The 17,015-nt window shown below is 42.6% G+C and overlaps 1 long non-coding RNA gene across 1 annotated transcript; it reads left to right on the plus strand.

The window, feature by feature from the left end:
- Positions 1–1,093: 1,093 nt before the first annotated feature.
- Positions 1,094–16,768, plus strand: LOC116540221. The gene is made up of 3 exons (XR_004264351.1): positions 1,094–1,130; positions 2,908–3,076; positions 16,336–16,768. It is a non-coding gene; the product is annotated as an uncharacterized LOC116540221 (long non-coding RNA).
- Positions 16,769–17,015: the final 247 nt, after the last annotated feature.

Here is a 17,015-nt window from a genome sequence, read left to right on the forward strand (position 1 = left end):
AGGGTAGGCTGTGTCAAGGAGACCAGAATTCCTCTGCACTTACTGAATTGAATTTTGGGCATATAATCACCTCTGTTCTCATATAAATGAAGCCACTAGAAAGGCAAGTAATGTTAATATTAAAAGAAAACAGTAGAAAAAGGATTCTGAACTGCATTTCAATTTCATTATAGCTGAACCAGAAGTAAGTCTTACAATGAGTCTAGACTCTGCAGATTTCTACATGCAGAGCAAGTGGCAAGACTTGTCATGCTCAGTATTTCCCCATGCGTTGGAAAGTTCACAGAGCTATCTGCCTCCAGTCTCTTTCTTTAGGGTGCCAGCTGGGCAAAAAAGAACCATTAATTTATTGATTATTTGTATGTATCTTTTAAGAATGATATCTTTTAGCATTTAAGTAGAAAAACACCTGCTGTATTCATTTTAAATAATGTTTGTTGTTGTTGCTATTGTTGTTTTGAGATGGGGTTTTGCTCTTGTTGCCTGGGCTGGAGTGCAATGGTGCGATCTTGGCTCACCGCAACCTCCACCTCCCGGGTTCAAGCAATTCTCCTGCCTCAGCCTCCCCAGTAGCTGGAATTACACGCATGTGCCACCACACCTAGCTAATTATATATTTTTAGCAGAAACAGGGTTTCTCCATGTTGGCCAGGCTGGTCTTGAACTCCCAACCTCAGGAGATCCACCTGCTCAGCCTCCCAAAGTGCTGGGATTACAGGCGTGAGCCACCATGCCCAGCCTTAAATAATGTATTACATAGTAATACATGATATATTTTTATTGTAAGAAAACTAAAATATTAAAGATTAAAAACTAAAATCCTTTGTGATCAACCACCCCCCCAATGCCATCATTTCTCCTCCCCAGAAGTAACCACATATCAATTATATGTAGCAACATGTATCAGTAATGGTAGGTGAAGATATGCTGTAATATCAAATATCCTCAAAGTCTCAGTGTCTTATAATAGCAAGAATTTATGTCTTTTTTTGTTTCTTTGTTTTTTGAGACAGGGTCTCACTCTGTCTTCAGTCTGGAGTGCAATGGCATGATCATGGCTCACCGTAGCCTTGACCTCCTGGGCTCAGGTGATCCTCCCACCTCAGCCTCCCAAGTAGCTGGGACTACAGGTGTGTGCCACAACACCCACCTAATCTTTTATGTTTTTTGTGGAGACGAGGTTTCACCATGTTGCTCAGGTTGGTCTTGAACTCCAGGGCTCAAACAATCCATCTGCCACAGCCTCCCAGAGTGCTGGGGTTACAGGCCTGAGCCACTGTGCCCAGCCTAAAAATTTATATCTTGATTGCATGTTTGTCATAGGTTGCATTCAGCTGTATCTATGGACACAGCTGGAAGAAGCAGCTGGAACATGCTGATTTCATGGAAGAAGGAAAAGAGAGAATGTGGGAACCTCTTAAAGCTTCTGCTTGGATGTCTCCCATGTCACTTCCACTCATATTCCCTTGGCCAAAGCAAATCATATGGCTATGCCTGATTTGTGTGGGTGGGGATGTAGAATCCTTCCATAGGGCAAGTCAATAAAAAAATTTCCATACTTTTATAGAGTGTGTAAAACTCTAAAAATAGATACCGTTTTTATATAATTCATTAGGGTACTGAATCTTACTTTCTTCGTGCAAAAATATGTCTTAGAAGTCTTTCCATGTTATACAAAGAGATCCATCTCTTTTTAATTTAATTTTGTAATTTTTTAAAAGTCAGGGAAGATGTCACCATCTTTTTATTATTTAATATTTATTTATTTATTGAGACAGAGTCTTGCTCTGTCACCCAGGAGTGCAGTGGCACGCAATCTTGGCTCAGTGCAACCTCCACCTCTCCTGAGTTTAAGTGATTCTCCTGCCTCAGCCTTCTAAGTAGCTGGGATTACAGGTGCCTGCGACCACACGCAGCTAATTTCTTTGTATTTTTAGTGGGGATGGGGGTTTCACCATGTTGGCCAGGCTGGTTTCAAACTCCTGACCTCAAGTGATCCCCCCGCCCTTGGCCTCCCAAACTGTTAGAATTACAGGCGTGAGCCACTGTGCCCCACTAATTCTTCCATTTCTTATTGGAGAATGTCAAAGAATTCATCTCCAATCAGCCAGTGGAACGTTGCATTTTATTTATTTGTTAATGGTTTGCAACCCATAAAATAATTCATACATTATTTCAACATGAATGGCCAAAATGTATTGATTATTACAGCTGGATGGCAGGAATAGCCTAGGTCACAGGTGGGTGGATAACAGACAAAACTATTTTTACTCTTTTCTTTTTGAGACAGAATCTTGCCCTGTCACCCAGGCTGGAGTGCAGTGGCAGAATAGTGCCTTACTGCGACCTCTGCCTTTTGGGTTCAAACAATTCTCCTGCCTTAGCCTCCCAAGTAGCTGGGATTACAGGCACCCGCCACCACACCCAGCTAATTTTTGTGCTTTTAGTAGAGATAGGGTTTCACCATGTTGGCAAGGCTGGTCTCGAACTCCTGACCTTGTGCTCCACCCGCCTTTGCCTTCCAAAGTGCTGGGATTACAGGCATGAGCCACCGCACCTGGCCGCATTTTTACTCTCTAAATTCCTCTTCCACTACCCTATCACTGATTTTGTCTACCTTCCAGCCATCTCCCTTATTTGAGCAACAATGCATGGGGAATAGGTAGCGGGCTCTGCAGTGCATACCACTCAGACCCCTCCCCAGGAGACCCCTCCCCAGGATAGGGCATTTATTACCTCAGCTGCTGGGAGCATTGGCTGCTGTCAGCTCTCAGCTGAGTCCCTATGACTGTTCAATGTGGACGTTCCAACATCCTGTCCTCTTGCCATCCCAGCTCCATATTCCTCATGGCATTAGCTGAGGCTTCTGCTGAGGCTCCATTGCAGTTTGACTTTTCCCTTCCACAGATGTGATCCTGACAGCACTCTGCAATAGACTTCCTGGCTGCAACTCTCCATCTTGGAGTCTGATTCCTGGGGACCTGGCTCACAACAGCCCACCACAGGCTCTGAAGTCAGACAGAACTGGGTTTCAGTCTTATCCGAAACACCAACTAGATATGTAATCCTAGAGATGGTAAGTCCACTGTATACCTTGTATGCCTCACATTTTTAATATATAAAAATGCAATAATACTATTACAGTAAGTCCTCACTGAATGTTGATAGTTTCTTAGAAACTCCAACTTTAAGTGAAATAATGCATAATGAAACCATTTTCCCCTCATAATCGTAATGGAAAGGTCATTACTTCAGGACATGCTGCACATCATTTTACTCCAAGTCAAAGTTTCCAAGAACCCATCAATGAAGTTAAGTGAGAACTTACTATATACATTTCTTGCAGTTACTGAGGATGAAATCACACTTGTAAAGCACAGAGCACATGCTAGGTGCTCAACACAGGTGCCAGCATGTTAGTAGTTAGTATTACATTAAACCTATAATCTTAGTAGAGTAATTGGGAGAGCCAGGGCAGAGGAGATGGAGAGATTTTGCTAAAATTAATTCTCTCCTTTCCCCTCCTTGCCTGCATTTCCAGTGCCCTCACGCCCGGCTAAAGCAGAAGTAGACCTGTTGTGTTAACTTGTTTCCAGAAGATGGCGCCAGCAGATAATGCTACAGTCCAGTCCCTTTCAGGAACAATTTTCTTTTCTTTTTATTTTTTGAGCTGGAGTCTCTGTCGCCCAGGCTGGAGTACAATGGTGCAATCTCGGCTCACTGCAACCTCCTCTGTCTCCCAGGTTCAAGCGATTCTCCTGCCTCAGCCTCCCAAGTAGCTGGGATTACATGCATGTGCCACCACGCCCAGCTCATTGCTGTGTTTTTAGTAGAGAGAAGGTCTCAGTATGTTGACCAAGCTGGTCTTGAACTCCTGGCCTCAAGTGATCCACCCGCCTCGGCCTCCCAGAGTGCTGGGATTACAGGTGTGAGCCACCATGCCTGGCCAGCAACAATTTTCACTGTTCACAGATTACATATCAACTTCACATGTGTTATCTTATTTGATTCTCTTTCACCAACCATTTACCAAATGCTGATTATTCCATCATTTATTCTCTTATTCCTTCACGACAAATGCTTACTGAGCGCTTACTCTAGCCAAAGAGCATCTTTAAATGCCTTCTCAAACATGACTAAGAAACAAAAAAGGGGATAGAATTCTAAACCCCTGCTGGAGAGCTGGACTTTCCAGAGATGACTAAGGCAACCTCTAGCCACCGATTTCTTTCTGGTTCTGGATTGATATCAACTCATGCTCTGGAAGGAGGCTACTTTAAAAAGCAGACGAAGCATAATTCAAGTGAAACTAAGTCGGAAAGAAAATGACGCCCTTGTAGGAGCAGCTGGGGTGCATCTCAGAGACTGTCCACAGTACTTCCCAAGGGCTATTGATCTGAGAGCAGAGCATTTGGTCCCTGGACTGGTGAAAATTGCTGAGCAGGTGAAAGAAGAACAAAATCCATAAGGGGAATGGAGAAGAGATGTTGGAGGGCTCCAGTGGAGGGAAGGTTAGCTGGACTGCATTCAGGAGCTCCAGACAGAGGGGACTCTGCAGGTCCTTGAGCTTCGCAGGCAGGCCCACAAGCAAACCTGGAAACCACAAGACCAGGGCCTGGCGATCTATTTCTATGGTGGGGATAGAGGGGCTCCCCCTCAGCCTTCTCACACTCACTCCAGAACTGTGACAGTAGCTCACCTGAGGATCACCTCAGCAGTGCAGTTTTACGGGTGTCAAGAAAGGCTGCTTCTACGGGTGAAATATCTTTTAACAATCAGTCTCTGTCTGGTACCCCAAATGGCACCGCTAGTGTCTTTTTTTTCATTTTTTTTTTTTTCTTTTTTTTTTTTTTTTTTTTTTGAGACAGTCTCATTCTCTCACCCAGATTGGAGTGCAGTGGCATGATCTCAGCTCGCTGCAATCTCTGCCTCCTGGGTTCAAACACTTCTCCAGCATCAGCCTCCCGAGTAGTTGGGACCGCAGGTTTGTGCCACCATGCCAGGCTAAGTTTTCTATTTTTTGTAGAGACGAGGTTTCACCATGTTGGCCAGGCTGGTATCCAACTCCTGACCTCAAATGATCTGCCCATCTTGGCCTCCCAAAGTGCTGGGATTACAGGCATGAGCTACTGTGCATGACCCATTAGTGTCCTTTAATGTGAGTATTGCAGGAGTTAAGAACAGGACTTCTTTATAGAAATGTATAATTATACTGGTTTGGAGAAAAGTCTACAAATGTACATATCAGTTGTTAATAGGGGGTTATCATGAGTCAGAAAGTGTGGAATGAGTAAGGGAGATTAATGGAGTTTGGAAAAGGAAGAGGAAGAGGATAGGTAAGAAAAAAATCATGGGATTTCCAACTTTCTGGAATCCCCTCCCACATGGTGGGAGCTCCCTCTGGGATTTCCCCTTTGGAATCCCCTTCCACACTCTTCGTGGAAGCCTTTCTCCTCCTTTCCTTCTCTTTTCTCTACCTAAATAAAATCACCTTTCTGCAACAACAACAAAAAAATCATATTTAAAAAGTGTCCTCTTGACTAAAAGAATGTGTATTATTTGTTTTGATGTATGAAAATGGTTATTTCTATTGCCCATATACATTAAGACAGGCATGAAAGATGCCCATTAAAATGTTAACAGAAGTTATCATAGGCTCATGAGATTTCAAAGACTGTTAACTTTCTTCCTTATAACTTTATATATTTAAATTTTTATAGGGAGCATTTAAATCAGGAAAGCGGGAACAAACAAAATTAAGAACATTATTGTAAGCCAAATGAGAAAAACAGTAACACAGCTGAGCCATTCAAATTCTGATTTCTCTATTCCATGACTGTGTGACTCTGAAGGAATTACTTAACTTCTCTGATCCTCAGTTTCTTCCTCTTTAACTTTTATTTAATGAGACAGTGCATTAGTCAAGTTTCTCTAGCGGGACAGAACTAATAGGATAGATGTATATATGTAAGGGAGTTTATTATGGAATATTGATTCACATGAGTTTTGTTGAAAGTGTATAGAGTAGATTATAGAGTCACAGGGAAACTAAACTCAGAGGTTGAGAAGCCAGGCATGGTGTCTACATTCGCATCAACAGAATTGGCCTAGGGACACTGCTGGCCTTCTGGCTCCAGACACCCAGTGCTGCCCGTAACCCCACTGGATTGTTGTCTCTGGAACTTGATCTTACTCTCCCACCACACCTGCCAGAGAACAGTCTCCATATAAGTTTGAAAATTGAAGTCCATGTCAGATGCACCTGGTGAGCAATGCCTAAGTCACACACTGATATCTGCCATGCAAGGGGGACATGGCATTTTCTGCCTCTGCAGAGTTGAATTCTGGGTTCCAAGGAGTTTAATGAAATAGGTAATTCCCTTACACACAGGAAGTGTGTTCAGATGCATCCAGCTGGTAACAGAGTCTTACTAGCTGGATACTCACAGTAAAATTCTTGAAATCTCAGTACCCAAGTTTCCCTGTCTGCAAAATGGAAATTATATTAGTACCTTCCTCAAAATATTATTCACAGGATTAAAAGAATTAATACATGTGAAATTATTACAATGATATCATCCATATAATGGTTTAATGAATGCTAGATCTGATTTTTCAGTTATGTGAACCTTTTGGCTTAAACTATTTGAGATTTGGTAGTTACTTTTTTTTTTTTTTCTACTTGCAACTTACAGTTCTAACTAATGTGAGGACTAATGTTACACAGGATTGTTGTAAAGCTGGAGTGAGAAAATCTGTGTAAAGTTCTTGGTACATGGTGATATGGTTTGGCCGTGTCCCCACCCAAATCTCATCTTGAATTGTAGCTCCTGTAATTCCCATGTGTCATGGAAGGGACCTGATGGGAGGTAATTAAATCATGGGCACGGGTTTTTTTCCATGCTGTTCTTGTGATATAAGTCTCATGATATCTGATGGTTTTATAGGGGAGTTCTTCTGTACATGCCCTCTTGCCTGCTGCCGTATAAGACGTGACTTTGCTGCTCCTCATTCACCTTCTGCCATGATTGTGAACTGTGAGTCAGTTAAACCTCTTTTCTTTATAAATTATCCAGACTCAGGTATGTCTTCATTAGTAGTGTGAGAACAGACTGATATACATGGGAAGCTCTCAGTAAATAATATTAATATCTACTTATTACTGGTATTAATACTGTTACTACTAATTAATGGTTTTTATGACCTTCTCTTATGTAACTGCTAAGACCAAGGTTTTGTAAGAGGTACCTGAAAGGGCAGTCTAGGGAGGGGTTTCGAGTATTTGGAGTTTACAAGAGGTATCAGGACACCAAAGAGAAAGAACACTGAGGAAGGAAATGGACTTACAGGTAAACTCAGAAAATAGTTGTTGAACGGATGATGAAGAAGATAAAAGAATAAAAGATAAAAGAGGCTCCTTCTTCTAGTAGCAAGAGTTATATTCATTGTGAGGGACCTACTCTGAGCCACATACTGTGCCAGCTCTTGGAGCTACAGAGATAATACGAAGCACTGTATCTATTTACTTTTTTTTGAGACAGGATCTGGCTCTGTTGCCCAGGCTGAATACAGTGGAGCGATCATGGTTCACTGTAACCTCAACCTCCCTTACTGAAGCAATCCTCCCACCTCACCCTCCCAAGTAGCTGGGACCACAGATGGGTGCCACACCTAGCTAATTTTTTTGAATTTGTTTGTTTGTTTGGTAGAGATGAGATCTCACTATGTTTCCCAGGATGGTGTCAAACTCCTGGGCTGAAGCGATCTTTCACCTCAGCCTTTCTTTTCTCTTTGAGACAGAGTCTTGCTCTGTTGCCCAGGCTGGAGTGCAGTGGCACAATCTCAACTCACTGCAGGCCCCCCCGTCTGGGTTCAAGAACTTCTCCCGTTTCAGCCTCCTGAGGAGTTGGGACTACAGGCGCATGCCACCACGCCTGGCTAATTTTTGCATTTTTAGTAGAGACAGTTTCAACATATTGGTCAGGCTGGTCTCAAACTCCTGACCTCAGGTGATCCACCCACCTCAGCCTCCCAAAGTGATGGAATTACAGGCGTGAGCCACTGCACCTGGCCTCCACCTCAGCATTTCTAAGTGCTGAGATTGCAAGTGTGAGCCGCTGCATTTGGCCTGTATCTGTTTTTAAGAAGTTTTCAGCCTGGTGCAAGGGTGGAAAGCCCAGGTACTTGTAGGTTCTAGTCTGGTAACGTAAACAGGGAAGTGGGCCAGGTGTGAGAAAGGAACATGAGTAAAAGCAATATTTCACTTTGTTACCATAAGAAGGAACAGTATTGCAACAATGATGACAAATGGCTCCTAACATGAGGCTTTAATGTCAGAGAGACAATAGGGCGTGGCAGGGACTATGAAGAAATGGAAAAGGCATGCTCTATCCAAAAGGGACCGCTGCTATGAGAGCTAGACCCGTGTTGCCGGATTTCCAGTTTGTTAAGAGAAGCCGGAAATCTGGATTTTTATGTGAAATCTCTTAATTTTTAGTTTCTGGAGATGAATGCAAACAGCTCAAAAACACCATGTGGCCCCAAATGGAGCAGGCCAAAAAAAGCAGGATTCTGTCTGAATGCCAGACCTGAGCCTGAGGGTCCAGTGTATGATCTGCTGTCCACTGGGAGAGACAGATGGGTGTAGGGGCAATTTAGATGCAGTTTGATAAGTACAAAGACAGAAAGATGTGGTGTGATGCGCAGAAGAAGAGCTGGAAGGTCTTTGAGGAGGAGGCCTAGAGGAGGACTTAGGTAGGTCAAAAACAGTGTCTGAGTTGGCACTGGGGTCCGGCAGTATAGTCAGAGGCAACAGCACAGGGGAATGCAGTGGGTCTGGAACCCAGTGGGCTGGCAAAGCTCAGATGCAGGTGAGAAACGGGAGCCGAGCTGGGGAGGTGGGCAGGGCCACATGGAGCATAGCCTTGACCGAACTGTCAGTCTGTTCATAAAATCTGTGATTTTCCTGGTTGTAATTTCTGCTCCTTTTGATAGAAAACGAGAGGTTGTTTCTGTGCGCCCAAAACAAACACTTCCTGTAATTAAAAGAAGCTCTTTCAGCTATTGAAGTTGGCAACAGCCCTCCCACCTCCCTCCATTCCTCCCCCTCACTCCCCCTCATCTGTGTCACATGCTCAGCCCGTGATATTCAAGAAAATAAATACTTTTGACCTTTGTCAGAACACCTTGGACCTGCCAGAACAAAAAGAAACAACTTGCACAGGAGGAAATGTTTCCATTCTTCCCAAATCGCTCCCTTTTCTCCATGTCCAAAGCCAAATGTAGTCAATGATTCAGAGATGACAGGGGAGGCCAGCAGGGCCCTGCGTTGGGTGTCAGGAGCCAGTTTGAGTCCTGGTCTTGCAGACTGATTCCTTGTGTGGCTGTGGAGAAGACTGAGCCCCATGTGCTCGATGGTCAGGAAAGCAGTAGGTCCGATGTCTTCAAGAATCTGAGGTCTCTGCTCTTCCATCAGGACTTGGATCTGGTCCTGACATCAGTTGGGCCTCGTCCCTGTAGCCCGTACCTCTAGCCATGTGCCAGCTGCTCTGCCAAGCTCTAGCCATACATAATTTCACTTAATCCTCACACAAATTCAGGAAGTAGAGAGTATCACCCCACCTTACAGAAAAGAAAGCTGAAGCTCAGGGAAGTTAAGCAATGGCAATTTTTTTTTTTTGAGATGGAATCTTGCTCTGTCACCCAGGCTGGAGTGCAATGGCGCGATCTTGGCTCACTGCAACCTCTTTCTCCTGGGTTTAAGCAATTCTCCTGCCTCAGCCTCCAGAGTAGCTGGGATTTCAGGCACCTGCCACCACCCCCAGCCAATTTTGGTATTTTTAGTAGAGACGAGGTTTCACAATGTTGGTTAGGCTGGACTCAAACTCCTGACCTCAGGTGACTGCGCCCAGCAATTTTCCCACATGAAAGCTTGTATGTATGACCCCAGAGACTACACTATTTGAGGTCGGGTGTGGTGGCTCATGCCTGTAATCCCAGCACTTTGGAAGGCAGAGGCAGGTGGATCACCTGAATTCAGGAGTTTGAGACCAGCCTGACCAACATGGCGAAACCCCATTTCCATTAAAAATACAAAATTACCTGGGCATGGTGGCACATTCTTGTGATCCTAGCTGCTTGGGAGGGTGAGGCAGGAGAATCACTTGAACCTGGGAGATGGAGGTTGCAGTGAGCCAAGATTGCTCTACTGCATTCCAGCCTGGACAACAGAGTGAGACTCTGTCTCAAAAAAAAAAAAAAAGATTATATTATTTTCCAACTTCAGTACCACTCCCTGGAGACTACCTCTTTTAATCATTTTGATTTTCTCCTTAAATATAAATAACAGTCCCATGGTCTGAATATTTGTATCCCCTTAAAATTCATATGTTGAAATCCTAGCCTCCAAGGTGATGGTATGAGAAGGTGGCTTTATAAAAGAGGCCTGAGTGAGACCTCTTGACCTTTCACCATGTAAAGACATAGTAAGAAGGTGCTGTCTATGAATCAGAAAGAGACTCTCACCAGACACTGAATCTGCAAGCGTCTTGATCTTAGACTCCTCAGCCTGCAGAACTGTGAGAAATAAATCTCTATTGTTTAGAAGCTGCCCAGTTTACGATATTTTGTTATAGCTGCCTGTCTTAGTCCATTTGTGTTGCTGTAAAAGAATACTCGAGGCTGGGTTTATTTTGGCTCATAGTTCTTCAGGCTGGGTTTATTTTGGCTCATGGTGTCAGTATCTGTGTCTGGTGAGGTCTTCAGGCTGCTTCTACTCATGGAGGAAGGCAAAGGGGAACTGGTATATGCAGAGATCACATGGGGAGATATGAACCAAGAGAGAGGGGGAGGGTCATATGCTCTTTTTAACAACCAGGGAACTAATAGAGCAAGACAACACCAAGCCATTCATGAGAGATCCTACCCAAAACCCAAACAACTTCTATTAGCACCCCTCCAACACTGGGTACTACATTTCAACCTGAGATTTGGAGGAGTCAAACAAACCATGTCCAAACTATAGCACAGCTGGGATTACAGGCATGAGCCACCAAGCCCAGCCAATATACTCTAATATGAATGATTTATTTTGTAATCCTATGTATACAATTTTATTCATTTAAAAAATATTGTGCTGAGAAGGCATCCTTGAGCTCTACCAAACTGCAAAAGGTTCATGGCATAAGAAGGGTTAAGAGCATCTATAATAATGCAGCGTCTGTTCTTCCTCTTCTGTTTTTTTTTAATTAAAAAAATTTTTTTTGGTAGAGATGAAGTCTTGTTCTATTGCCCAGGCTGGTCAAGAACTCCTGAGCTTTTTAATTCAGTCCCTGTTCCTTGGTCCCAGGGCTTAGGTTCCCCCTGTGGTTGTACGTTTGGTTCATCTGGGCATGTTTAGGTTATGTGACCTTCAACCTGGGAATCCATGGTAACAGAAAACAATTCACAACTTCATTGCATAAAAGTTATGCCACATCCCTCTAGTGCAGCTACAGGAATATCTACCTTAGTGTTGTTAAAAGGATTAAGAGATATGATGCAAATAAAGTGCTTAGAACATTGCTGGCATGTAAATACTCAACAAATAGTAGCTAATATTCATTCCAAGCTTCCAAGGAGGCTGGAAATAAAAAATTTCAGCAGATATTAACAGGAACAGGGAATTTCTCCTAACAGCACATTTATTAATAATAATTGGAAGAGGCTAAGCACAGTGGCTCACACCTGTAATCCCATCACTTTGGGAGACCAAGGCAAGCGGATCATCTGGTTGAAGGTTGCAGTGAGCCGAGATCACGCCATTGCACTCCAGTCTGGGCGACAGAGGGAGATTTCCTCTCAAAAAAGAAAGAATAATAATAATGATTTGAAAAGTAAAAATGTTAGATAGCTGACTTTTTTTCCTTGGTTTCTTTCACCAACTTTTCTATTTCCAAATAGTCCTTATGTTTAATGAAATTATTGTGAGAGTAAATGGCCTGTTTCTTTTCTCTGTCCTTGCCTGGCCATGTTGGGCCCCCTCATTCCACTTATTCCTTCCTCCTCCTTTTTCCTTCTTTTCTCCCCACTCCTTCCCATCTCCTCCTTCCACATTTTTTGGGTCAAGTTTCTTCGGGTATAATGTACATGAAGTAAAATTCATCCTTTTAAATAAACAGTTTTATGAGTTTTGATTAACATATGCAGTTTTGATAAACACATCCGCTCCACAATAAAGGTATAGAACAGCCTCTATCACCCCAAAAGTTTCCCAACTCTTTTTTCTCCACTTTTAAAAATTTCTTTTTATCACTAGTTTTCAATAGCTTTGATTTTACATGCATTGGCATACTTTTCTTTATGATTTTTTCCACTTGGAAATCTTTCAGGCTCTGGGACCTGTGAGTTTACACTTTTCATCACAATTGGGAAAATTTTAGTCATTATTTCTTAAAATATTTTTGTGGTCTCTTCCCTTTCTCTCTTCTACTTTTTTGGGACTTTTGGATCACATGTATTTTAGACCACTTGATATCACCCAATATCTTTCATCTTTTCCTACTCTTTTCCTCTCTGTGCTTCATTTTAGATCTCTTCTATTACTATGCCTTGAAGTTTTTAATCTTTTATTTGGCAGTGTCTAATCTTCTGTTAATCCCATCTAGTGTATCTTTCTTTTCAGGTCTTACATATTTTCATCTCTAGAAATTCCATTTAGGTCTTTTATTATATCTTCCATTTCTTTCCTCACCATGTTGATGGTTTCCTCTATGTCATTTTGTTATAAGAAGCCTATTTGTGGCCAGGCATGGTGGCTCACGCCTATAATCCCAGGACTTCGGGAGGCCAAGGTGGGTGAATCACCTGAAGTCCAGAGTTTAAGACCAGCCTGGTCAACGTGGTGAAACACCGTCTCTACTAAAAATATAGAAATTAGCTGGGTGTGGCTGTGTGTGCCTATAATCCCAGCTACTTGGGAGGCTGAGGCAGGAGAATCACTTGAACCCAGGAGGTGAAGGCTGCAGTGAGTTGAGATCACACCACTGCACTCCAGCCTTGGAGACAGAGTGAGACTCCATCTTAAAAAAAAAAAAAAAAAAAGAAGAAGCCTATTTGTAATAGCTGCATTAACACCCTTGTCTGCTAATTCCATCATTTCTATGATTTCTGAGTCTATTTTTATGAATTGATAGTTCTTCTGGTTGTGGGTCTTATTTTTCTGCTTCTTTTCATGTCTGATAATTTTTTATAGGATGCTAAGTGCTTTTTGTGGGGTTTTTTGGAGACAAGTCTCACTCTGTGGCCCAGGCTGGAGTGCGTCGGCACTGTCTCAGCTCAGCACAACCTCTGCCTCCTGGGTTCAAGCGATTCTCCTGCCTCAGCCTCCCGAGTAGCTGAGATTACAGGTATATGCCACCACACCCAGGTATTTCTTTTGTATTTTTAATAGAGAGGAGGTTTCACTGTGTTGGCCAGGCTAGTCTCAAACTTCTGGCCTAAATGATCCGCCTGCCTCAGCCTCCCAAAGTGCTGAAATTACAGGCTTAAGCCATCATGCCTGGCCAAGAATGCTAATTGTTTGAGTCAGCTCAGGCTGCAATATAACAAAATGTGATGTTCCATGTGGCTTAAACAACAGAAATTTAATTTCTCACCATTTTAGAGGCTGGGAAGTCTACAATCAGGGTGCCAGAATGGTTAGATTCTGGCGAGGGCCTTCTTCCTTTCTTGCAGGTGGCTGCTTTTTTGTTGTATTCTCACATGGTGGGGGGAGAGAGAGAGAGAGAAAGAGAGAGAGAGAGAGAGAGAGAAAGAGAGAAATCTCATGCCTCTTCTTGTAAGGGCACGAATCCTGTCATGAGGTCTCAACCCTCACGACTCAATTACCCTCCAAAGACACCATCTCCAGTTACCATCACGTTGGTTTCAACATGTGAATTTCAGGGAAAACAGTTCATTTAAGAGCACTGGACATTGTAAATTTTGTTATTGGGTGCTGGATTTTATTGTATTCCTTTAAAGAGTATTGAACTTTGTTTTGGGACACTGTTAAGTTACATGGGGATCATTTTAGCCTTGCTTTTAAACTTTTCAGAGGCAGTTTCAGAATTGCCTTTAGTCTAGGGCTAATTTAGCCTGATGACTGAGATGAGTCCCCTTATGATGACTCTGCTTGATGCTCAATACATTAAGAAGTGTCTCCATTTTAACTGTTGGAATAAGAAATAATTTCTGACCTTATATGAACTCTTTAGCCTACTGCTTTCCAGCAGCTTCCCCCTTGGCCTTGGGTACTTTTTTCTCACATATATATAAATCAGTACCCAGCCAAAGACTCAAGAGGACCTTGGAGATCCCTGAAGTTGAGAAGCCTGAGCTCCTCTTCAGCACTCTTCCCTGTAAATTCTAGCCACTTTGTCCATTCTGCTTGTTTCCCTTCTATGAGCTGCATTGTAAAAACTGTCTCCATACAGGAAGGAGTGATCATAAGGCTCATCTCATTTGTTTCCTATCTCTCAGGAATCATAGTCTTCATTGTCTATTGTCCAATATATGGAAAGCATTGTCTCATATAATTTTGCCTATTTTCCTAATTGTTTAAGGGAGAGTAAATCCGGTCTGTATTACTCTATCATTACGGGAAGCAGGAGTCTTTGCCCAACACTTTTGAGAAAAAAATTATACATCTGGAAGATCTGAAAGTCTGAACAACACTGCTATAGACCTTTTAACTCTCTTCAAAACCATCCTGGAAAAAAACCCTTTATAGTGTAGGATTTGACCAGTCTAGATCAAAATTGCACAATTTCCCCACCTTGAAATTAAGGACCAAGAAGGGTGGGGAAAGGAGAGAGAGAAGGAGAAAGGAAACATGAAGGTGCCCTCTCCTTGCTGTGGTTTGAATGTGTGTGTCTTCCCTGAATTCATATATTGGAACGAAAGACCTGATGTGATAGTATTAAGAGGTAGGGGACTTTAGGGTGATTAAGTAATGAGGGATCTACCTTCATGAATAGGTTTAGTGCCCTTATAAAAGGGCTTGTGGGAACTAGCTAGGTCCTTTCAGACCTTCCATCCCTTCTGTCATGTGAGGACACAGTATTCATTCTTTTTTGTCCCCTTCCACCACATGAAGATGCAGCAAGGAGATGCCATCATGAGGCCGGGTGTGATGGCTCACACCAGTAATCACAGCACTTTGGAAGGCTGAGATGGGTGGATCACTTGAGGCCAGGAGTTCAAGACTAGCCTGGCCAACATGGCAAAGCCCCATCTCTACTGAAAATACAAAAATTAGCTGAGAGTGGTGGCGTATGCCTGTAATCCTAGCTACATGGGAGGCTAAGTCATAAGAATCACTTGAACCTGGGGGGTGGAGGTTGCAGTGAGCTGAGATTATACCACTGCTCTCCAGCCTGGGGAATACAGCAAGACTCCATCTCAAACAACAAAGAAGGTGCCATGATGAGAGCAGAGAGCAGCCCTTACCAGACACCAAATCTGCTAGTATCTGCATCTTAATCTTGGGCTTCCTAGCCTCCAGAACTGTGAAAAAATAAATTTATCTTTATAAATTACCCAGTCTCAGCTACTTTGCTATAGTAGCACAAATGAACTCAGATACTCCCCAGTACTGAGAAATGCATTCTGCCTGACTAGGAAGCAGCAGAGTTGTTGACATGCAGGTACAGGTGCGAAATGTCTGGGTCCAAGTCCTAGCTCTGCCATTTACAAGCTGTCTTTGGGCTGGTTACTTTACCATTCTGTGTAATATTAGGCATCTTCTTAGGGTTGTTACGAGAGTTAAAGAAATTAATGGTTTTTTTGTTTTTGTTTCTGAGATGAAGTCCTGCTCTGGAGTGCAGTGGCATGATCTTGGGCTCACTGCAACCTCCGCCTCCTGGGTCCAAGCAATTCTCCTGTGTTAGCCTCCTGAGTAGCTGGGGTTACAGGCACACACCACCATGCCCAGCTAATTTTTTAATATTTTCAGTAGAGATGGTTTCACCATATTTGCCAGGCTGGTCTTGAACTCCTGACCTCAGGTGATCCACCTGCCTCAGCCTCCCAAAGTGCCAGGATTACAAACATGAGCCACCATGCCTGGCCAATAAATTAATGTTTGTAAAATACTGAGGACTGTGAATGGTACATAGCAAGCACTATGTAAGTGCTTGATTAGAAGTATGCATGATTTTTTTTCGTTAAAGAAGTAATACATATTTAGTGTAGATATAGAAGTTCACTGGGGCAGAGAAGTGTGGCCTGCTAAGGCTATCTGTCTTCCAAGACACCTCTTAGATCGGATTTCCTTAATACAGAGTATTTGCTCAATCCTAGCTCTCAATCTTGCAGGTGTGGGAGAAACAAAGCTTGCCGTGGCAACTAGATCAGATCTCTCAAAGACAACTTCCATCTCTATAGTAGCAACCACTGGGAGGCCCCAGCATGACTATATGTTTGGCAGTGCTCTCTGTCTAGTGAAGAATTCACACCTTCTTTATTGGGCAAAAATAACTAACAAAACTGGTCATCTCTGCTTTTTACAACTCAAGTTGCCAGTTAAAATTTTCTTGAACAAACATGTTTTATAACTTAACTAAACGGTTATGAGTTTTATGGTTTAAAGATTGTATTTACAATCTGTATAGTCCCATACTTGTATCTTGCAGAAAGCCACCTGTCTTCTTGCTGAACATGAGGAAAGAATGAGCAACTGTAATAATCAGGAAAAATATATGTATATATTACTTCTTACTTTAAAAAAATTATGATAAAATACACATAACATAAAATTAACCATCTTAACAATTTTCAAGTGTACAGGTCAGTGGTATTAAGTACATTCATATCAAAAGTCTTGTTTAGTCTTGCAAAACTGAAACTCTGTACCTATTTAATAATATCTCCCCATTCTTCCCTCCACCCGGCCCCCGGCATCCCCGATTATACTTTCTGTCTCTGTGAATTTGGCTAATCTAGGTACCTCATATAAGTGGAATCATAAGGCATTTGTCTTTTTGTAACTGGCTTAT

This window comes from Sapajus apella, unplaced genomic scaffold, assembly GCF_009761245.1.
Source record: "Sapajus apella isolate SASKATOON/1434 unplaced genomic scaffold, GSC_monkey_1.0 scaffold137, whole genome shotgun sequence".
Taxonomy (NCBI): domain Eukaryota; kingdom Metazoa; phylum Chordata; class Mammalia; order Primates; family Cebidae; genus Sapajus; species Sapajus apella.